The 23,110-nt window shown below is 38.9% G+C and overlaps 3 long non-coding RNA genes across 3 annotated transcripts in view; 1 reads left to right on the top strand and 2 right to left on the bottom strand.

Annotated features, from left to right (window-relative positions):
* The window catches only part of LOC135306653 (uncharacterized), a 30,058-nt gene that overhangs the window by 3,462 nt on the left and 3,486 nt on the right, over nt 1–23,110 (bottom strand). The window contains exons 3-5 of the long non-coding RNA XR_010367463.1: nt 21,048–21,238; nt 20,182–20,255; nt 16,984–17,048 (exon numbers count right to left, since the gene is read on the bottom strand). This is a non-coding gene — a long non-coding RNA (uncharacterized LOC135306653). The remainder of the gene's footprint in view (nt 1–16,983; nt 17,049–20,181; nt 20,256–21,047; nt 21,239–23,110) is intronic.
* Nucleotides 1,279–9,986, top strand: LOC135306651 (uncharacterized). Its single transcript, XR_010367460.1, has 4 exons — nt 1,279–1,559; nt 1,927–2,032; nt 8,466–8,715; nt 9,084–9,986. It is a non-coding gene; the product is annotated as an uncharacterized LOC135306651 (long non-coding RNA).
* LOC135305926 (uncharacterized) lies at nt 12,503–14,270 on the bottom strand. The gene is made up of 3 exons (XR_010366928.1): nt 14,171–14,270; nt 13,644–13,738; nt 12,503–12,751 (listed from the first exon to the last, which is right to left on the bottom strand). It is a non-coding gene; the product is annotated as an uncharacterized LOC135305926 (long non-coding RNA).

The following is a 23,110-nucleotide window of genomic DNA, read 5'->3' as shown; positions in this document are numbered from 1 at the left end:
AAGTCATACGGGGAGGGGCAGGCACTGATCTGCTCTCTGTGGTGACAGTGACAGGACTTGGGGAAATGGCCTGAAGCTGTCACGGGAGGTTTAGGATGGATATCAGGACAAGGTGCTTCACTCTTGCCGAGGGTGGAACAGGATCCCCAGGGAAGTGTTCACAGCACCAAACCTGACAGAGCTCCAGAAGCCTTTGGACAAAGCACATGGACATGGTATGTTCTCTCAGGCACATTGGTGTGATTTTGGGGATGTTCCTGGGCAGGGCCAGGGGTTGGGCTTGATGATCTTGGTGGGTCCCTTTCAACTCAGCGTATGCTGTGATTCTGCAGCTTTCTGATTTCCCTTTCAAGATCAAGAAATGTGATTCTTGCTGGCTGCAGATTCAAGTGGACATCTCTGAATTATTTACTTTGTTAGCAATGGTAACTACAGGTAGCTTCTCCTCTAGAAGTTAGTATTTTTCCATGAGAACTAAGCTGCTATGGCACAATTATATGGCAAACTGCAAAAGCTAGAAATAAAGTTATCAAATATATGGTATGATTGGTATTTCAAACACCAAGTGCAAGAGCCTCAAAGTTTCAAAAAGCACCCTGAGACTTATACATAAATAATATGGTACAAACAGTAACTTCCACTACGGTATATGATAAAGTGTCTAAAGCTATTGCCTTTTTAGATTGTAGTAAACCCTAATGACCTGTGTGATGGAGACTTGCTTAGAACACAGAACTGTTTATCTTGCAGATATATAATGAAATGGAGTGGAGTCTCTGCTAGTGAAGACTCTTAAGCTAATGTTAGAGATGGGGGAAACAAGCATCAAGATAACCAGCCTGGTCGTTCTCAGGTGGCTTTGTTTTATCCAAGTATAATCCTCTTATATCATGCAATGCAATGCCATACACACTCCATCTTCACTAAAACCATCTCACACTCTTAGTGCCAGGTGTTCCCAGGCAGTGATCAGGATTGATGACCTTACAGCATGCTCTGGCTCATCACCCCAGAAGCTCCTCCATATTTTTATTGAAGCCACCACCTTACTGCTGAAACTCAGGGCTAAATGCATCAGCTATAGCTGTCAGGGTCCTCTCAGCATCACCTTGCAGAAGCGAAGCATTCAGACACATTAGGAGGGCTACAAAAATGAGTGGGTGACTAGAGAGAAGCAATAACCCATAGAGAGCCACCTGCAGAGTGTCAATTAAAGCTGCCATCCCACAGCTGAACCTATTTTTGCTCCATACTATGGGAATGCTTTCTGTTAATGCATTAAGTGCAATTAGAACATGTGTCCTTAATTTTGTACCCTGATAAAAAACCTAGCTATGCATTGCTTTGCTTGCTATGCAGTAGACAAAGTAATTTTATGACTTTGGGAACTGAAGTCCTTGTGCTGTCATTCACTAAGAATTAATTTGCCAAAAAATTTTGTTTGTTCTTGTAGCAAACAAAAAGATATGTCTGAGCTAAGTTGCCCCAGCTGAATCATAAACTATAACTTAACAGGCACATGCATCTATTTCATGGAAACTTCAGGGGAGAGGAAAATTGTGAGTATTTTAAAGGTTCTTTAGTTATGATGAGTTCAATTGTGTTTTGATAATGCAAAATTGACATTATAAAGAGGAAGTTACACAAAAATTTAACTTCTTTTTCTCTTTTGATTCCCCTTCCTTTCTAATTTTATGTGTATTTTAATAGATTGCTATTATGGGAGAGATTCTTTTTTGTGTGTTGCCCCTGACATGCTGATTTGTTTGCATTTATTTGTCTCCTGAAGCTAAATTCAGAATTGCAGAAGCACTTCTGGCAGAGTCTCTCCTTATGGTTAGTTTAAACTACCTAGACCACTGTAATACTGCTGTGGTTTCCAGGAATGATGTAAAGAGACAATTGACCTTTATTTTCTGCCCTCAGATACCTGACCTGTTCCAGGATTACAAAAGCTGATGGTCCTCTTACATGGCAGAGGTCAGAATTTACCAAGATGAGCATTAACTGCTATAGAGAACAAAGCACTAAGGTAAGAAATTTAAGGAGTAAAGTATGGAAAAATATAATATATTTCTATTTTGTGATACTGAAGGGTGAATATTGGCTTGTTTTGTGCTTTGCATTATCCAGACAAGATTTCTTCAGTCTGTCACCAACACAGCATCTTGTCAGCTGTGCTGTCTCTCTTGCAGGCGCAGAAATGTCATTTTTGCTTTCATCCCTTTTTTCCTGGCAATACAGTGGGGGCAAAAAAAAAAAGTTGTTAATGTTGAAGAGAACATTGCTGCAAAACTCAACAAGGACAAAAGCAGGCTGAGACTCATGGAATGGTTTGGGCTGGAATGGACCCTTCAAGGCTGTCTAGCCCAAACCCCTGCAGAGAGCAGGGACAAATTCAAGATCAGGCTGCTCAGAGCCCCATCCAACCTGACCCTGAATGTCTCCAGGATGGGGCACCATTTTTCTAGGAAACCTGTTCCAATGCTTCACCACCCTCATTGTAAAATAATTTCTTCCTTATATGCAGCCTGAATCTACCTTCTTTTAATTTAAAACCATTAGCCCTTGTCTTATTGCAACAGCAATAAGCCCTTGTACACTCCCTTAAAGCACTGAAATGCTACAATAAGGTTTCCCTGGAGCTTTCTCTTCTCCAGGCTGAGCAAACACAGCTCTCTCAGTCTTTTGTCATAGCAGAGGTGTCCCAGCCCTCTGATCATTTATCTGACCATTCTCTGGACTTGGATCTCCCTCTTTCTTGTGCCAAAAACCCCAGAGCTGGATGCAGCACTCCAGAACTCCCCCAAGTCCTTCTCTGTGGGGCTGCTCTTAATGATTTCTTCTCCCAGTCTGTGCTCATGTCTGGGATTGTCCTGATCCAAGTGCAGCATCTTGCACTTGGCTTTGTTGAACCTCATGAGGCTCAGGTCCCTCTGGATGGCATCCCCTTCTTCAGGAGTGTCAAACCACCACTCATCTTAATGCCACCTGCAAATTTGCTGAAGGTGCACTAAATCCCACTTGTCTTTGTCATGGGTGAAGATTTCAAACAGTTTTCATCCCTGTATGGACCCCTGAGGGGTTCCACTTGTCACTGGTTTCCATCAGGTCTCTGAGCCATTGACCACAACACTCTGAATGTGACTGTCCAACCAATTCCTCATCCACTGAACAATCCAAATATCAAACCCATCTCTCTACAGTTTAGAGAGGAGGATGTTGTTGGGGACTCTGTCAAAGGCTGTAGAGAAATACAGACAAATGTCATCTGAAACCTTTCCTTGCCCACTGATGTATCTCTCCATCATAGAAGGCCCCTGGGTTGGGCAGCAGGATTTGCCCCTGGTGAAGCCGTGCTGGCTGTCCCAAATCTCCTCCCTGTCCACCATGTGCCTTAGCAGAACTTCTGAGAGGATCTTTCCAGGCACAGAGGGAAGGCTGACAAGTCAGTTTCTGGGGTCCTCCTTTTTACTTCCTTTAATAATTGGTGCAGTGTTTGCCTTTTTCTTGTGTGTATAGGCTGATCTATCTGCCCAGTAATGTAAAGCCAGTTAATCTGTTGTGAGGTTACATTGATGGCAACACAGAGAAAACATTAAATTTGAACATGAGGCTCCAGCACACTGGCTTTTGGAGATTGCTGACAGGGACAGATATAGTAACCAGGAGGCTGAGTCGTTCAAAAGTTACTTGAATTTCATTAACTTCACTGGACTGCAAGAGGTTCCATTCTACACAGGGAAAATTTCATTCCTAAATGCTATCAGTCTGTGTGGGGGTTTTTACATTGATTCCTGATGGATGCCAGCATGAGGACAGACTGCAAAAATTTCATTTGAATAATAGAATTACTGTAACTGTGAAATTTGGGGCTTTCGCCTGTTGGATTTTGTTACTGGATTAAGAAATTTTCCAACAATAATAGTAAAAGCTCCTTGCTCTATCCTTTCTCTTCTCTTTCCCCAGTGCACATTAATAGCACTGACAGTTGTCAGCATCCCCTTTGTCATCAGTGCTGACAGGCAAGAGGATGTACAGAGAAATGTGTTTATTTCACCAAAATAAAAGCTTGTGATGATCATAACTCTAATGCCTCTGAACTGTAAGTCATTCCCCCTGAAACGTCGAATAATGTAAGCTGAACAGGGAGAAAAACAACTTGGTCACAAAGAGAGGATATCTCTCCTTCAAAATAAAAGAAAACTTAGCCACCACAAACACACACACACAAAAGAACACAAGTTACAGACATTGTTATTATAGCCAGAGCTTCCCAAAGGATTCCTTTTCTCACAGGATTTCTTTTTCACAGTTAAAAATGTTGAACAAGATAGACATTTTCCTAGCAAATACTGTGGGCAAATGAAATCTGGAAAATATTCCATTTCTGTTTTTATAAATGTGTGGCAAAAATCACCTTATATTGAGAAACAAATTTTCACTGTCAGTCTTTCAAGGACAAAAACATTTTCTTACAGCTATAGGTTGTAAAGTATGACAGTAAAATTAGCTCGTGGGAGGATGAAGGTTCTCTTGTACTAAGCTGCAGGTACGCTGATGGTTTCATAATTTCAAAGATCTTAGGAAGGCCCCCTATTTGACATATCCTGGCTATATAAACATTTTAGTAATATATTAAAAATAATTCTGCCAAGAAACATTGTACCAAATGCCTCTGAAATTCTAGGTCTCTGCTTGCCTATTGCTATGTGAAGCTCTCATTTTTTTTCATGGACAAAGCGAGTGCAATTTCTCTTATTTTAGCCATGAGTAAAATTGTTTTGATAAACCAGAAAAAGCTTGATATAATAAAGTTCAATATAAATCTATTCTATATAATAAAATTAATATAAAATAGGGTTAGAATTTATCTGCACAAACTTGCCAAAGAGACAGTGTAGCCATTTCTCCTCTTTGCTGCAGCATTTCAAAACTCTGACCATTTTTAGTGAGGAGTGAAATATTGGTCTTGCTACATTATGGGTTCCTGAGACCAGCCCCTGATAACTCATTTTCATGGGGTTTGGAGGCCAGAAGTGACCACCTACTCTGACTGATATGTCAGAGCCCAATGATCATTTTGATCAACAAATATTCTTCAGAAAGCAAACTGACACTTTTCATTATTACTCATTTCAGTAGTTTATCTTAAAACCTGTGCTGTCTGTACAATGTAAACCTTGTCTTCCACTTCCAGTGAGTATTTTTGATCGCTTCCAAGACTGTTCTTGATGAGCATGTGCTCTCCTCTTTCGAGATAAACATATTAAAATCCAAACTTTTGGATTAGCTAAGTAAATTTGTTTTGCTAAGTTTTCTCAGGATTCTACCATTGTTGTTGTGATGCTGGTTTTGCAGTTTCTTGGCATTTTTTTTAAGGCTGGGCACCAGGGCTGTAAAGTATTTTGTATTGCTTTCATACTGCAATTACTGGCTCAAAAGCCCCACATGTTTCTATACACTAATTACCTTGTATTTATGGGGTCAGTTCCTGCTCTCTTCAAGACAATTTTAAAGAGAACTGCACAGACATGCTCCCCCCCCGCCCCCCCTTGTGAAAGCGATTTAAGTTAAACAACAGCTCTGAAATGAGAAATTATATGGTCATGCATATGTCCACCCTGCATAAGCCCACAGAATGATCAGCACAGTCCATTACCCCAGGCAAAGCAAATTGACAGCTTGTCTGGGGAGATTTCATTTGCTTCCCACTGGCTTGGCAAAGCCACCTAATGTCTGCCTGTAACTGAGCGTGTAGATGTGTGCTGAGCATGGCCTGGGACCCCCGCAGGCTGCAATCACTTGTCTGTGACACCAGCAGAGGTACTAGTAGCCAGAATTTCAGAAGAGCACTGTAGGGATGATATCCAGAGTGAAATGTGCAACTCTCTGGCTGTTTTACACATGGGAGTATTAGAACTTACCTTACACAAGTGAACCTTACACATCAAGAGATGCAAATTCCACCAGTCATATGCTGGAAAGTTTGGCTATGTAGGTACAAGTTGCGATGTGTGTCAGAGCCTGTATTGTTTTAATATCTGCATAGATTGTATGCTGTTTACTGTTGCTTTCAAATTCAAATATGACCTGGATGGTATTTGGTGGGGCTGACTTTAATCTCTACTCTTATAATATTCAGACAGATGAGAAAAAATTAATCTTTTCCAAGATCCAACTTGGAATTTAACTTGGTCTTTGTTGCATTTTGTCAATATAATGCCTTTATAGTATTTTTTTCTCTCAGAAGAAATCAGGCATAGATACATTATTTTTAAAGTCCTTCTCAAGAAAATTCTACAATCTATAATTTGATCTTGTATCTGAGATACTGTGTTTTGAGTTCAGGACCTTTTATTAAAAAAAAAAAAAAGAAATGCAGTGTTTCAGTCCATTAGTTGCTCATTTTAGTTTGACTCAGCTTTAACTGGATTGAACATTGTGCTAATGAGATAGATTGGAAATGGCCTTCAGTAGAATGAATGATTTGATGATGTCTACTAATTTGCTATAGGACAATGACCACATTAAGGAGATGCATTTTTTCTGGCCTAGAAAAGACTTCAGGCTATATACTAATGGGGGAGGAAAGAAAAGGAACTGGCTCCTATGCTTTTTTGATATCCCTTGTCCAAATATGTTTCGAGCACACAGAAAGAGAATTCTTTAGAACTAAAAAGAGCACTTAATGTGCAGATTTGCATTACATATATATGTCTCAACTTTCTTTGACTTGTCCAAACTGTTGCTCTCATTATAGCAGAACCTGCAGCTTATGTTTCATTTCAAACCACTATTTGTAGAATTCAGTTTCTAATCATCTGAAGAGTCTTACCTCTCTGGCTCTGTAGTATTCAACAAGAAAAATTCTGCCTTGCAAGAAGGATGGATCAAATACATCCTTTTTTGCCCTTTTCAACAGCAGTCAGATTAGAATGAAATGACCCTGATTAAAATGCCAGTAGTTCTCTATCAGCAATGAAGTTGCACCACCAATAAAAATAGCTAGCAGTAGGAGAAAACCTGGCAGGGACAGTGTTCAGCTCTAACAAGAGAATTCCCAGTGGGTTTCCAGGCCAGCTTCCCGAAAGCAGGCATTCAGCAGTGCACTCCCATGCAGTGCAGGCTTCTAGCAAGCTCCTTCCCAAAGAGATTGCACGAGCAAGCCCAGCACAGGGACCCCTCACACAAACTGCTGTGGAGCTCAGCAGGGAGGCATAAGAAAGGGTGAGGTGTGGTAGTCCTGAATTTAGAGCCAGTGTATTTGAAGATAGGACTTGCAAGAGTTCTGAAAAATTCCCCTGTGTCTTAAAACATACACGAGTGCTGGTGGGAGTTGTTCACAGCCCAGAACATTATATTCAATAAAACCTGGCATGAGGTTGGAAGAAGAAGAAGCTGGGAAAGAGGGTATTTCAAAATTTCTATTGTTAAATAGTCTTTATTTGAACATCAATTTGATCATTTTAAATTACATTTTCTGTGTGTGAATCATGAAGTGGCTTTTAGGTCAAGCTAATCAGAACAGCTAAAACCACCTTCTTGCTGTCCTACAGGGTCTCATTAACCTACACAGAAGAGGAAACCTGCCACTTCTCACTGTGTTTCATTTAATTTCTGCTCAAGTAACCAGCCTATTTCCACTTGTCTAAGCTGTCACAAGAAAAAAAAATCAGCCTGAAACATTAGGTTTATAAATATTCAATGTGACATGCTTATTTTTTTTTTCTTTTGATACATAAGGCTGTGTCACAAGGAAGTCCCTTGTTATCTCCTGAACTGACCAATAGAGGAGGAGTCAGGATGCCACCATTTACCAATATTTTGGAGCTCAACATCCCCTTGTGCCTAAACTGAGTCTCACATTGAACAGGCAGTTGTTGGATGTTGACCTTTTTTCACCATCAGCTGAAATCTGTACCACCTACTTCCACTGACAAACCTGGCTTTCAGAAGAGAAGGAGTCTGTATTTCATTAAGCAGCTGGAGCATTTAAAGTACTAATCTTTACTAATTACAGCTATTTAAATGTTAGGTATCTAAATCAAGCTTATCACAGAGAGACAAAAAGTGACCTTACAGGCAATAGACTTTAAATCAAAAATTTGTCCATTCCTGAGACAGGCAGGATTTATCACCCTCTTTGAAAGCCTTGCTCTCTCCACTATCTCTAAAGACAACCTAGCAAATGGCTCATACCTTATGCCTGACTTCCAGATGGCTGAAGTAGGTGAGACAAATCCCACCTTTAACAGGTGGTGCCTACCTGGTCCTGCCCCTGCTTATCAGATACTCCAAGGGTTTACTCAAAAGGCATTTCACTGGCTCTTCCCCCTTTTACTGGCAAATCACAGTTTGACTCATAACTGGACCCATTAAAAATGGGTTTTTGTGACCTCATTTTAGTTTGTCTCCTCTCATTTCAATATTAAATAAATAAGCAAGAATCTCCTTTTTTTCAGCTTGTCTTCACAGACTCCAGAAGCTCATCTGCAGTTTGACTGGGCTGAATGGATTATTCAAAGCAGACATGTTTGCCACTTGGAAGGGGATTGTTTTGGTTCTATTCATCAGAACAGTACTGAGATGAGAATCCCAATGTGCTCACTGTGGGTGCCTGTAATGCCTTTATCCATATGCATTGCTATTGTCACATTTTGTCACACGGACCCTTCATGGCAAGCATGAATCATCTTGCACCCACTAGTTAAGGTATTGTAGGAACATTTTCTTATTTGATAACTTTTTCCTCTGTTATCAACTTAAACATTTAAAGGCAAATAATCTTTTGCCATCTTCTTGTAAATGCATAGTAGTACATAAACAACAGCATATTTGAAGTCTGTGAACTTTCATACTTACTTAGTATTTTTGTCAAAGTAAATTATTCCAGTGCCCATTTTGAACAAAATGAGTTCTCTTTTGTGGCTAATTTCAGTTTACTGTTTATCACCAGTTTTACTAAACTTTGATTGTCATTTTAAAATAATGTTAATTTTTTTTTTAATAATAGATTAGTAACAAAAAACACTTCAGGAACTAAAGCAAATAAATTCTTTTTTTTTTTTTTTTCTTAATAGCATCCCACAATAAAGTTCCCTATTGCTCCTGTATGTTCCTCCAGCTGTGATATAAAAGACAGGGTGACAGATATACAGGAACAAGTGACTTTTCTCCATGGTTGGATGGCAATTCTTATGTGAGTAGTTCGAATTATCACAAGGTAAATGGTGCAAGGCAGGGAAAGGCTGGACAGTCTGGAGAGATCTCCAGAATCTCCCCTGTTTATTTTTAAGGAATAACTGTGCTGTTTGTCTTTGAGGTGTGATTAGTGGCTTCCTGGAGGGAGTAGGTACATCCCAGTTCCAAAGGCTATTGGGCTGCCACGGGCATGTCTTCATGCCACCTTCTCATCTGAAATGCATGAGAAATTCAGACATAGGCACACGGACTCTTTGCTGTGCTGAGGGCACGGCCCCGCGCTCTCAGCATCTTCTTTAGCAAGAGGACACTGCAGACTGGTGTGCATGCTTGGATCAAGGCCCAGTCTCAGATGGCAATTTAGTATAAATTATTTTAACCTTGATCAGGAGGCAGCAGACAGACTCACGTGGTCACCTCGCTCCTCCATCCTGCTGGCACACAGCTGCTCTCCGTGCGGAGCCATCCAGACACACGTCCAATGTCTGGCTGCACTGCAAACCCTGGGGAGCTCTTACACAGACTTGGAGTGTTGGATTTTGTCCCAAGGAGTTTCTTTTAAAGTAGGTGAAAGTTAATGAAGATTAAAGTGTCATATTGGAGTGGGAACTTCCTGCTTCCATCACAGACACACAGTGACACAGGATTTTCCATTCCTGTGTGTTTGAGAAGATGGGAAATGGGGTAAGAGACAAGGGTGACCTGAGAGTGAAGCCAGAAAAGGGATTTAATATTCCTGCAGTCTGTCTAGCAAAATATCTTAAGACTGATGTAAAGAGAATAATGTGCTTAATAAAAATAATTTTGTTTTCATGAAATGTATTTCTGTGATGAATAGGATTCCTTTAATTGGTTTGTTCACATGGGGGTTTTTTTTCTAGTTTGTTTTTCTTGTGAAAATTCCGGCTGGATGGGAGAGAAGGGGGAGCTTCCTTCCTGCCTCATCCTGGCTGCTGCTGCTTTCTGGGTTGGGGAATGGTAGAGTCTAGGGTAAGACACTATAAGCCTTAAAACAGAGTCTTAAACCAGGAAAAGACCCCCAAGATCATCAAGCCCACTCTTAACCCAGCACCACCATATTACCACCAAACCATTCCTCAAGTGCAGACATTTTATCAACACTCCCAGAAATGGCAATTCCACCCCTTCCCTGGGCAGCTTGCTCCAATGCCTGGCCACCCTTTCAGTGAAGAAATATTTCCCAATCTCTAATCTAAACCTCTGCTGGTGCAACTGGAGGCTAATTCCTCTTCTCCTGTCACTTGCAACCTGTGAGAAGGGCCCTTGCTACAACCTGCCCTGGTGGGAAGATATGAAAAGTACCAGATTCTCTAATTGCACCAAATTTCCACAGAATGCAATCTGGAGCTGGCACAGATTAGCACGTTATGTTTGGATAATTGTAAACATTGTTTGGAAATACTCAATAATTATTTTTATTAGCATAGTTCACATGGCTATGCAATGGAAAAATATTCAGGCTTCTAGAAAGACAGTAAATTGAAAGAGACAAGTAGGTATCTCCATATGCCAAACCTTCATCATCCCTATAATTGAAAACATTTCTAGTGTGTTAAGGTTAAAGAAACTGAATTTACCCTTCTGCAAAGGCTAGCTTAAGGTTCATGCATTATTTAAGTCATACTTACACCCTATTTTAAGGTTTTAGGTGAGATTTAAATGACTTATCAGCTGTAAGCTGAATTTTCCCCTTAGAGAAGTAATCTATATGCAAAGAGTAAATCATAGATACATTAATTTCTTTGGTGCACAACTTCAGTAAGAAGCAGGGGTTTTATGTTTTATGACTTGAATCACCTAGAAACCATTGAAAAAAGCCCAGTTCATCATTGAGATGCCATCTCTACTCCTAAGGATGAAGATAATGCTCTGTGACACTAATGTATCCTTGTACCATCTGCTTTTTCAGTCAATAACACTCAAAGCTGTTTCTTTCAGAATTCATTCATTTTAAATGTTTAAGTTTTCAGTGGAAAGTATATAGATCATGGAGGGTTTTTTATATGTGTTTTCATTTATATTGCCGTTATGTGTTTTAAAATCAAAAAGGAAAAAACCATATACTAACAAGCAATAACTTAGTTGTGCAACGTTCTTAAAATAAGCTTTTCGTTTTATGAGCTATTGCTGATAGAGAGACACAAATCCTCTGGGAGGAAGTAAGTTTTTCTGTACACTTAAAATATCTGAAAGGGGAAAAAAAGTGCTCAATATTTCTTTTTCAATAAATTTCATAATGAAGTAAAAACTCAGGATGGGCTGACAAACATAATCATGGGTTTCATGATTTTTAGGTCTGGGAAGCTGATGTGTAAACTGTAACCTAGCACTGAATAAAGCTGTTCAAACACACAACTGTGGGTGTCAGCTCAAATCACATCCAAAGTCATCTGGGGAAAGAGGAGGAGCACTAAAGACTTATTCAGGGATATCTTAACTTCTCAGTCTCAAATCCTGAATGTCCTCATATCAAATCTACCTGCTAATTCTCCTTGGAGATTAAGAGATCCACCAAGTCTTTCTGGATGTAGCAATATAACCTGTAGTACTAGAGGTAATGTTTTCTTTGTCTGCCCCTGCCTGAGGACAGGTATGGTCTTTTCTCACAAATCTGTATCTATTTTCTTAGCAAAGCCTTTGTCACCATCACTTTATGTTGCTGGGGGTTCCTCTGCTTGCTGATTTAAACACTGAAACCAGCTCAGCCATAGAAGAATTCAGGGGTCCTCCACAGGGAAATGTTATGCTAGCAGTCTATTAATACCTACGTGATGAAAATTAACGTTTGTAGATGTTCCTAATTTTTTTGTCCAGACATTTAATAATCAGTATTTTTTATTATTAAGTATTTCTTAATAAAGGTAGGTGTGCCAAAGCATCAGTGAGTCTAAGGATATCTTCTGTGCACAAATTTTAATGTGTGACAGGGAATGCGTTTGCATGGAAAAAATTGAAAGAGACACCAGAGGAGTTACTGTGTAATGTGAACAGACAGAGCAAAAGGGCTACATGTCAATCCAGGGAGAGAAAGAGAACTGTCAGATAAAATATAAAGGTGGAGCAATCACAGTGCTTGGGACTGTGTTTAACTCCATCAGTGCCATGCCAGGTGAGTCCCAGGATTTATTACAGTTTGCATCCACTTTCCTGTATGTGCCAAATTGCTACATCCCAGATAACTGTGGTTAGAGGCAGACCTCCTCTCCAGGCTTTTCTGAAATATGCAGTATATTTCAGAATATATGCAGTCATACACAAGCAAAGGATTAAAGCAGATAAAGGGCAGGAAAAGCTTGAGAATATGTATTTTGCCCGTTCCTTTAGAGGACAGATTAAGAATTCATGGGAAAGGAATGTTAGACACTGCACTCCATTTCTGCACTGGTCAGTACTCACAAGCTGTATTCAAAGGTCTTGTTGAGATTCACCAATGCAAAGAGCAAGTTAATAAAAAATAGATCCTGGGTTTCTTGTTCTCATGTTCTGGCAGATCTTTCTCAAACTGTGATGTGAACTGGCAAGAGAGCTGTCAAGAATGAGATGAAAGAGCATGACAGAGACTCCAGAGTATGGTAACAGTATTCTAATCCCAGACACACTTACACTGTTATTTTATTTATTATTTGTTACATACCTGGGGTATGCTTAACACATTGCAAGACTAAAGGAAAGCTATTTCTCTTGTGCCTTAATGCACTTTGCAGTGAAACACACAGCTGTGCCTTTTGTAAAAGCAGGGAGGCAACCTTCCATATTTCTGAGACATGAGCCCTTCAGAAGCAGGAATTCTAGTAATTCAAGAAATCCTACCTGCAACTTCTGTGAGATTTACTGAACAAAATGTTTCAATTAGATTGTTTTAAATGCAAACCTGCAGGTTTTATATTTTTATTTTCCCCGGAAAAACCACTTTGGATTTTTCACACAAATGCCATTAATGAGAGATCCTTCAACATCCCACTCACACCTCTAGAAATTTGTATCTCATGTCTGGCCCACAGAGATGGGATGAAATTGATGTCTCAGATGTATTTCATAACTTGTTTCTCTCTGATATGTCATATGTAATGAAACCTGTTAAATAATTTTTTAATTATAATTTTCAGATCTTAGCAAGTTCTTTCTTGAAGGAAATTGGGAGTTTTATTTATTTAGTAACATTCTTACTAATTAACAAGGGTAGGCCAGATAGATCAGATTCTAAAATAAGGCCATTTTGTTACTCTCATTTTGCTAATGGTACTTAGAAAAGGAACACTTCATGTCTTCAAATAGTTGTGTCCCTTGAATTACAGCATTTTATAATCCCCTATATTATTGTCCCTCCAAAGCTGCAATTTTCCTGTGTATTTGCTAATAGACCTTTGAACTAAAGCAAAAACAGTCCTCTGGTAAATCACACTTTCCCAAGTGATTACCTGACTGGAATCATTCCCAAGGGCTGAAATAACCACAGGCATGACACACAGATTCTTTGTCGATGGAAAAATCAAATTCAGACTTCAGAATTGACCTGGAGGATAACATGTAAAACCTAGTACATTTAAATTGCCAATAGGTGTATCTATAACTTTGTGTGAGTGTATGAATAGATTATTTCTATCTTTTTACTCCCAGCAATTGGGGTTTTATATAAATATAGATGGACAACTGCTACATGAGTTACGTTATAATATACATTTTCTGGGGTTTTTTTGCAAAGATAACTATAAATTCATTCCTTAGTGTCTTACTTGGAGGCAGGCAGGTCAATCTTACATATTTATATTAAAGCCTCAGCTGAGAATATAGTTACATTTCCCAGTCCTGTTATAACATGCTAATAGTTGGGCTCTTTTGGATAAAACTTAATTAAATAGTTCCCTTGATGCACTAAGTTAAGCATTAAAACAACTAATGTGATATAAATCATTTAACAACCTTTATAAATGCATTTTCCCCTTACATTTCCATGTGTCTGTATCTCACTTTTACTCAGAATCATCTGATTAAGTTCCAGGAAATTCAGAGCCCAGTCATGCATTCTGGGTTCAGAACATACAGGTGGCTGAACTTAGAGATTTGATGAGGATTGAGTGGCAATTTGCTTATTATCACAGGTTGCAGCTGTGATGGGCAGGTAAATGTCAGCAGGAAGAGCAGGATGGGAGTTTCAGGATGCTTCTGCACAACAAAACTCACATCCCTTTAGCAAACAAATTCTATTTGATCCTTGTATTGTTGTGGTGGTTGATATTACTTCATTGTGTCATGGTAATTTGTCAACCTTGGCATGCATGGCACTTCACCCACTCTATAATGCAAGCCCTCTTCTGTATTTGGGGACAACCAGGGCTTGATGGAAGTGGGGCTGTCTTACCACCTTTGGCCAGGGAGGTGATGATGTGTGAAATGGTGTCCTTTACTGCAGGAGATAATGCTCTGGCACTGGGCTGCCCTGGGAGGGAGAGAGCCTCGAGTGGGAAAGCTCATTCCCTTGAAGCGAAGAAATTAAGCTGCAGCATTTTTTTTTGCTCAGGTGAGTTGCTGGATGTTATGCTCTGCTCTCCTTGGCGTGCCTTTTGTAGCTGCAGCGTGTTTGGGGCTCTGGGCTTTGTGGTTTTCTGAACCCTAACCTGTTCTTTGATGGAAACACTACTGTATTCAAGCCACTGCTAAGCACCTGAACAGTATCAGACACTCAACTCTGACTTTAAGTAACCTTCTGGGTATCTAAGGAGGCTGGTAGCCCTGATTTTCTGATTAATCACTCATTAATTCACGGACCACATTATGGTTACAGAACTCATGACAGCAGAGCATAGCACTCATTGCAATTAATTTAGTTGGATGTTAGTGAAAGATATGTTTCAATGCTGTAATGTAATGATATAATTCAACCAAAGAGCACTTCTTCTGGCCTGTAACCACTGAATCACAGAATTGACTAGGTTGGAAAAGAGCTTTGAGATCATCGAGTCCAACCAAACTTTCAGTTTCACTCCCAGATACACAGACCTCTGCAGGTGAGCAGGCACATGCACAATAAAGCAAGAATTACTTTTGGAACATTATTCAAAATAAAATGTAATATTTATCTGGCTTTTCTACTTCTCAGAGTGCTCTACGAACTAGGAGTAGGCATTCTTAATCCCTTACCACACACTGGAAGAAAGAGGGATAGTTTTTGTCATAAGCATAAGTTAGAAAAGTGTCTTTGTCAAATTCTCTCTGGCTTGCCTAGGTGTGTTCTTACTCTAACTAAATTCGTAGCTTTGGGAAGACAGGTTTGAGTCTGTGAAGCAAACCTAAGAAATTAATCTAGAATTTGGTTTGTTGGGGTTTTTTGTTTGTTTATTGGAGTTTGGGTTTTTTTTAATTAAAAAGAATGGTATTGATAGTCCACTATTAGTACAGATGTTGGCATGAAACAGCTGGCAACTGGACTGAGTTTATGCAGCTATAGTATGTCAGATATTCTTGTTATACCCTTCTAGATTTTTACCAGTTATGCTGATGTTGTGTTAGAGCATTCTTCTACTGTATTGTTTTTTTGCTTTTAGAGACCTAGTAATAAAATAGTTTGCCTGACATAGCAGAATTTATTTTCTGGATTTGGTTACTTGTGGTCTGCATCACTTTCCTGACAACCATAAGAACATTCTCTTTAACTTGACTGTTACTGTGGCCATTGCACAAAGCAAACTATAATGAAATTACACTTAGAGAATGGATTTGCAGGTGGAATTCCCCAGTTTCTAATAGATAACCAAAGCATATGAGTCCATTGAGCCAAGAAATAATATTCTGGGAAGTATTTGTTATGATTATGCAATATGGTGACTTGATGATTTACTGTGGATGGAGGCAGCTCATGTGCCACAGCTGCTTGTGATCCCAGCCATTTCATTTAGGGACTTTCATGCTGCTCTCAAAAGACTGAGGCAAAGAGCAGATTTTAGTCCTGTTCTTCACAGAGAAATTTATACAACAAAAATTGATTGGAATGCATTTCCTCTGCCACTACACTCAAAAAGCAAACTATTACTTTGGAAAATAGCTTTTTTAGAAAAAAATATATTTTGGAAAATAACATTTCTGGTCAGCTTTTCTGTACAGGCAAACACATCTGATGAGATTGCTGCCATATAGTAACACTGGTTTTGATAGGAAGAAATTTGCTGATCAAGCAATATTTTGCAAAAAAACCCTGCATATACCTTTATATAGCAGGTGATATTGAAGGGAAACCTTTATAAAAAATAAATTTTTACTGTTAATTGTTACATTTTCTGAGCAAAACCAAATGCAGCTGTTATAAGCTTTGATCATGATACTCTAAAGAACAAGGGAAAAATACCAGTCTACACATGTATTAGGGGTTGTGTGACAATTTGTCACTAGATAAATTACAGTTTTATAATGAACAAAATTTATTTTTCATAATTTGAAAGATGCCTGGAAGGTTTTAGAGGAAAATATATCACCATATTAAGTAGCAGACAAAGCAGAAGAGGAGAGTCTATCAAATGAAGCAAGACAGAACTCCATTATGTAAGATACATATGTAAAATCTCTACTCTGACATAGTGAAGGAAATTATTTAACTTCTCTGATTGACCTTTTTCTCACTGAAGCGGTAAAACTTTTTTAAGTACAAAAGGAAAATTCTATGAAATTTATGGAAGGCAGCCAACCTATTATTTAATATTCCACATGACTGGATAATATTATTGATGAATAATATGCAATTTGTTGGAATATAGCAAGAAAACTTACATATTTTTCCACTTATATGTGCAATTCTCTGCATAAATTAGTTTTCTTCATTTTTATTATTTTTCCTGTAGATGGAAGAATAAAGAGAAATTGAGAGATAGCATAAGATACAGTTCTTTTCTGTAGGACTATATTACTCTTTTCTAATTTTGCAAAACTCTTCAAAAAATATCTTGGGAAACTACTGTGAAACAAGAGGGCATACTGATGGATTCACCATAGTATCTTCAAAATAGAAAAATGATAAATAATGTTCCCAAAACCTGTGTATACCTTAGAGGTTCCTGAAATCAATTTTCAAATAAAGAAAAACTCATAAGTCTTGTAAATTTAGTAAGAAAGAATTTATAGCATACTCCTTTAAAATGCTGTAAAGACTTTTGAACATAACAAGTTCTGAGAAAAACCTTTGTGTTTCAGATGAAGCTAAACTAGTTTCTTTGTCTGTGTTATGGGACTGCTAATTTTTGTTGAACATTTGTTTGAGAGGTACTTACTCTATTGTTCTCTGCCCACCAGCTCTTCTGCTATTTTTATATAAAATATAAACAAAAGAAGTTACTTTAATATGACTACATAGAATTTGTAATTTCTACTCTGTGCAAAATTCCCTGGATCTAAGCTTGTCTATTTGGTTTTCAAGATGTGAGAGCATTTCTAAGGCACATTTTTCCCTTATTGGTCATAGCAGATTTTAAAGCTGTTGTCTCACAAGCTTTGCTGCAGTGACACACAGCTTTAGAAGGGCACTGAGACCCCACCAACTCGCAAAGTCTGACGAATATTTTCATACTGACTTGGTAAATGAGTCACAACCTTTGTGAATTGCCTGAGGGCACAAAGCAATTCAAGGGAAGAGTCATTTAGAGAACTCATCTTTTCAGACTCCTGTTCTCTCTTCAGTACTTAACAAGGGTTTTTTGTAATCACAGCAAAATGCTGATTTCTAAAAGTGAGGAGATATCGCACTGTACATGCTGTGTTCATATAATGTTGTTCAGTCATATACTATTGACCAGTGGCAGAGACAGAATAACTGAACTAACTGGATCTCTGATTTGAGATGGTAATCAGTTTTTATTAGGCAAGAGACCTCATATTCCTCCTCAAACAGGTGAAGAAAAAATATTATTTCATTAATAAGATTAATATGCATTCATTGGTTATTGGAAGGATCTGCACTTAACCTAGTTCTGAGGAGGCCTGGCAAGACCTTGTTGAGCTGTATGAACAACCACTTCCTACATCCCTAACAAATTTCTTTGGGAAAAGAGGGTAGGAAAGTAAGGGAGCCTGGAGGAGTTCAATATTACTTTTTGAAACTTTCAAGAGCAAGCTACAAGAGGTCTCTCAGTTTGAGTCTTGCATCTCTTCTCTCATGGTCTGGAATCACACAAGTGTAATTTAGATTAGACTAGAAATGTGGAAACAATTTGGCCAGTGATGCATAAGGAACAGAAACAAGTTCTCCCTTTCTGATCCTCTTCTGTCAAGACAGAGAATAAAAAGCAAATCATCTCCACTTCCCTTATTAAAATATGATTCCTAATATTCAAAGGGAAGTAATCCATAGAATACAAAGGCACTGTTAAGACATAGGTAATTTAGAATGTGGCAGAATGTGTTATGTAAGGCTCATGGAAATGCAATACAACAAGGGATTTGTTGAAAAACAGGGAATTTTAAAGGAGACTTCCATTTTCAAGTACTCTTTTCAGACACTGCCTGTTGCAACGGTGTGATACAATAACATAAAATTGCTTTCATTAATAGCATGGACCTATTTTGCCTGCAGAATTAGGCTCAGCAGGATGGATCGTTATTAAATTGCAGAAAACATTAAAATAAACTCTGGGTATTGAGGTAGCTAACCTGGATAGAGTTTTAGAAGCATGATGCCATGTTGAAGACTATGTAACACTGAAAAGTAGAATGCCTAGAGTAGACGTGGCAGAAGAAACTGAAGTCTGTCCTTTAGTTATCAAACAAGCAAACAAAATCTCCGGCCTGTCACTGAGACTGTCATGAAAATGCTGTCATATCAATTAAAGCTGCTTTCCTCATTTTTTTTCATGCTGGCTGAGGCCCAAACAAAAGACTTGTGATATCCCAGCCCAAGTTCTTTTTGACTTTCTGTAACTTGCAGAAAAGTAGGTGAGTGAACATCCCATTTTCATATTATTTCACTGAAATTCTTTAGGATTGGGAGGTCTGTATTTGCAGTGCTGTCAAACTGACAGCAGAGTGCACACCCAGTATGTTCTTACTGTCAATGCTGTTGGTGGACCTGGCATTCAGATCTATTGATGATCTGCCCTTAACCCGATGCAGTACATGGGGGAAACGAGGTGCCTTGAGCTCTTTCTCTGAACTCCCAACAACATCATCCCCAGACAGCCAGGATCCACACACAGCCTATGGCAATAGTGAGGTGTTTTGTGCCATGCTGTGAGAATGCTCTGGATGCTCTTTAGCAACCAACTGCTCATGATGCCCCAAAAGAGAGCTTTGCCAAAGGAGTCACAATGATGGGTTCTTATTAGATTTGGTAAATCTCATGTGGACATAAAGAAATTACGCTGATGTCACCACCTGAGTAAACAAACACGGAATTTCACTGAACTGAGAAATAGGTTCTGTATTTTTATTGGAATAAAGGATGATAGATGATCAAAGTAAAGGCATCCAAAAGGCAGATATATGGCAATGCAGAAGACTCTAATAGAAGAGAATAGCACACTGTGCTCCAGTTCATGGTAATTCGTTCTTTGTGAAAGGCAAATACTATTGTTCTCAGGGTTGGAACATATTTTCTCAAACTGAACTTCTAGGGAATTTCATTCCTTTGATGTCACTGTCCATGTGAAGTCATGATTATCCAAAAAGCCATGATTAGACCCTAGGCAGAAGGAGGAACTGAAATTAGGGAATATGAGAGCAAGTTTGTTGAGTGAATATTTGTTTCACTCCAGCCTTGCTGATGTTGATGGGGAACAGCAACACTGCTGCTCTTGCAGGGCACTCAGTGCAGGTTCCCATAACTGCAGCCAGAGGGTTGGCTCCCAAGGAGCTTTGTTAGCAGGACAGTACCAAGGGCAGGTATTACAAACTCTGCCAGGTTACAAGTACTGCTTTCTCAGATAATGAGAAAGAAATACCTGTGAAGACCTCTCGCCATTTTTTAATCCACAAACTCACCTTTTCCCCTCCTTCAGACAGAAAAACAAGGTTCGTTTTTCCTTTCCAATGCGTTGTATAGTGGGGGTTGAAACCTGCAGGTGGAAGGCATAGTGCTGTTATTATTATTTACTCTTATAAAAGACAACACAGGGATTGCCATCAGTGAATCTGTCTCTCAGAGTTAGGTTTGAAATTTGCAGGCCTCAGCTATCTGGATAGGTTTAAGGAATAATTTCTGTTATTTGTAATATATGAAGCAATAAAATGCTACTAAGAATGATTAATAGCCAAAGTGAAGCTCAGACATTTCATCGATCTCAAAAGCCATTTATTGCAAGTATATGAAAGCAAAAGAGATTATTGCTATTATACAACAAACTATAAAATAAGAAAGGAGAAAAATGCATCTTTTTCTCCTTGCAGATGATGAAAAGGTATTCTGCACTTTTCCTCTCTGCAGGATTTTCCATTGGAAACACATGTTGGAGGCATGAGTGGGATCAATAACATCACAGAGCTTTAAATACTGATTAAATGATCAAGGACAGATACATTTGAGGATAAGCTCAAAAGCTGTTCACAGAAGCAGTTGGTGCAGAGCAGAAGTGACTGAACTGGACAATGAGGGTTTTGTGTGCAGATACGTTTGAATTTTTCTGCCTGGAATTCTGTGCTTGTTACATAACCCCTCTTGATTAATTGAGCCCCTGTGCCAGGTTGTCAGCTGCAGCTGAGGTATGTCTGGCACAGCCAAGGGGAACTGGCACACCAGCCTGCTGCTAGGTTTTACCCTGTTCTACCCCAAGCCTAGGACAGAATAAGCCATAGGAACACTTGATGGCCTGGATGTTCCTGTGTTGGTTCTGTACCACCTGAAGGCTCACCTTCACACCAAACAAAATGTCCTTTGTCCTTCACACTGGTCAGAGCAGTCTCACAGAAATTCTGACTTCAACAGAACATTCCTGGAGGTCCTGTCCTCTGGTCATGATCAGACAGCCTTTTGCATAAGGTAAAAAATCCAGCCATTCCACTGGTCATGTGCCACTTTAACAACCGCTGATTTCTGGGGGACCTAGAAGACATTAGGTGCATTAGGACAACTGGAATTTGTAATATTGAATATGTGATTCTAATCTTGTATTTTTAGGTCCCAAGTGGAAGAGGTCTTAAGAGCGTATTCAGAGAGAAGTCATGGACAGAGTTTTCCCTTTATTCCATGCAGTAGTAAAGAGTGAACAGAATTTGGGAAGTGTAACTAGGGAAGGTTGCATGCAGCTGAACCTTTTTTCGTTTGTTTTAATCATTTTTCCTGGCTATGCTCCTACAAATAAGAGGGGTTTATTTCAAGAAGTTGGATTTAAATAATTTACCTGTCATTGTGAGGCAGATGAAGATTGGGGTGTATTTCTGCCTCTTAAAAAGTGTGTTCATGCAGACATCAATGCAGAGACCAAAAATTTCATTAAATCCTATGCAATACTGAATAGAAGCACTACCTTGTATGCTTTCTGCTTCTTCCTTTGTGCTAAGAGACTTTCTTTACTGGATATTCTTCTAGCCTAACTGCTTGCTATACACAATCTTTACCTTTTTTTCTCCTTAATATAAATCAACTATCTTTACTAAAAATGAAAATGTAATAACATGTTATAGATTCAGATGAATCAATAGCTGTAATGGTTTGGAAGAGAGTTTTGCCCAGTTGATTAATTTGGATTATCAAATTCTGGAGACATAGACTGCAGTTCATGGATTTTATGATGCCCAAGATGGCTTTGCCTTCATCCAGGAGGTAACTGACGATACCTAATTAATGGCAAATGTTTCAAACACATACTTGCTGTAGCTACTATAGTCTTTTAGCTGAACTCAGCAATTTATCTTTCTTCCTGGCTCATTAAACTCTATTTTGAGCTCAAATAATATACCGCTAATGATCATGTCTTTAAGAGTATTTGCAAATCAGTCACCTCTGCCCTGGAATTAGTTCTTAAAAAGTCTAAAAATCTACAATAAAGTAAAACAGAGTGCATATCAATCCTTCAGGGCCTGTATCATTTGAAGGTTGGGGGGATATTTTCTCCTTTCTCTCAATGAGATCTCTTGGTAACAGGAGCTCTTCTCTCCTCCTGCTAACCTGCATGTGCAATGTACAAAATTCAGTCTCAACTATGTTTTCAGGTTGTATTTATAAATTTTATAGCTAGATTCTGGGTGTCAACTGTTTCTGCTCAGAGGAGCATTTGCCATGATAAAGGAGCCCCCAGTGGGACAACACACAGTTATTCCTAATGTATCCATCAGCAAATTATCTAGGCAGTAGTCACAAAATTGAAATTGGGTAGTAAAAGTAATTGATTTTTTTTCACTATAGGAGCTAGCTGAGAAGTTACAAAAAAGTCTTAATTTAGAGTGGAAATAGAAGTGCTGGGGTTTTTTTTCTCAGAATGCAAAAAGGGCATTCAGCTGTGTGTGGCATCACGGTTCAAACCCAAAGCAGGCCTGCATAAAGGACTACTTCTTCCATCTGCCAGGAGCATACCCTACTCACAGCATATGAAAGTTATCGTAGCAGAGGTCACCCTTAGCAAATGCCCTTTTCCTCTTCAGTTGTGGCTATGTGAAAAATAAAAGTCTCCCTGGAACTATTTTGGAAATTAAATTTACATTTTTAATAGCATCAGTATGGCTCCTGCTGTGTTCTTCACCAAACATTTTCTGATACCCTGTATGAGATCTGCTTCAATTTGTATGTAAAAAACCTCTGCTCTTCTGAGGTCAAGTGACTTTATTGGATGATCTGTACCTTTGAAAGTTTCTCTGACTATCTTTGTTACCTACTGAAGGGCTTGGCAGAAAGATCACGTTCAGCATTGTGATCTGAAATTGATTGGGATCAGACTCATTCTAATCAACTCTGGCACAAAGTAACATAGCATAGGGC

This window comes from Passer domesticus, chromosome 8, assembly GCF_036417665.1.
Source record: "Passer domesticus isolate bPasDom1 chromosome 8, bPasDom1.hap1, whole genome shotgun sequence".
In the NCBI taxonomy this organism is placed as follows: domain Eukaryota; kingdom Metazoa; phylum Chordata; class Aves; order Passeriformes; family Passeridae; genus Passer; species Passer domesticus.
Note: the sequence above shows the minus strand (reverse complement) of the source record. Positions and strands in the feature narration are given on the sequence as shown.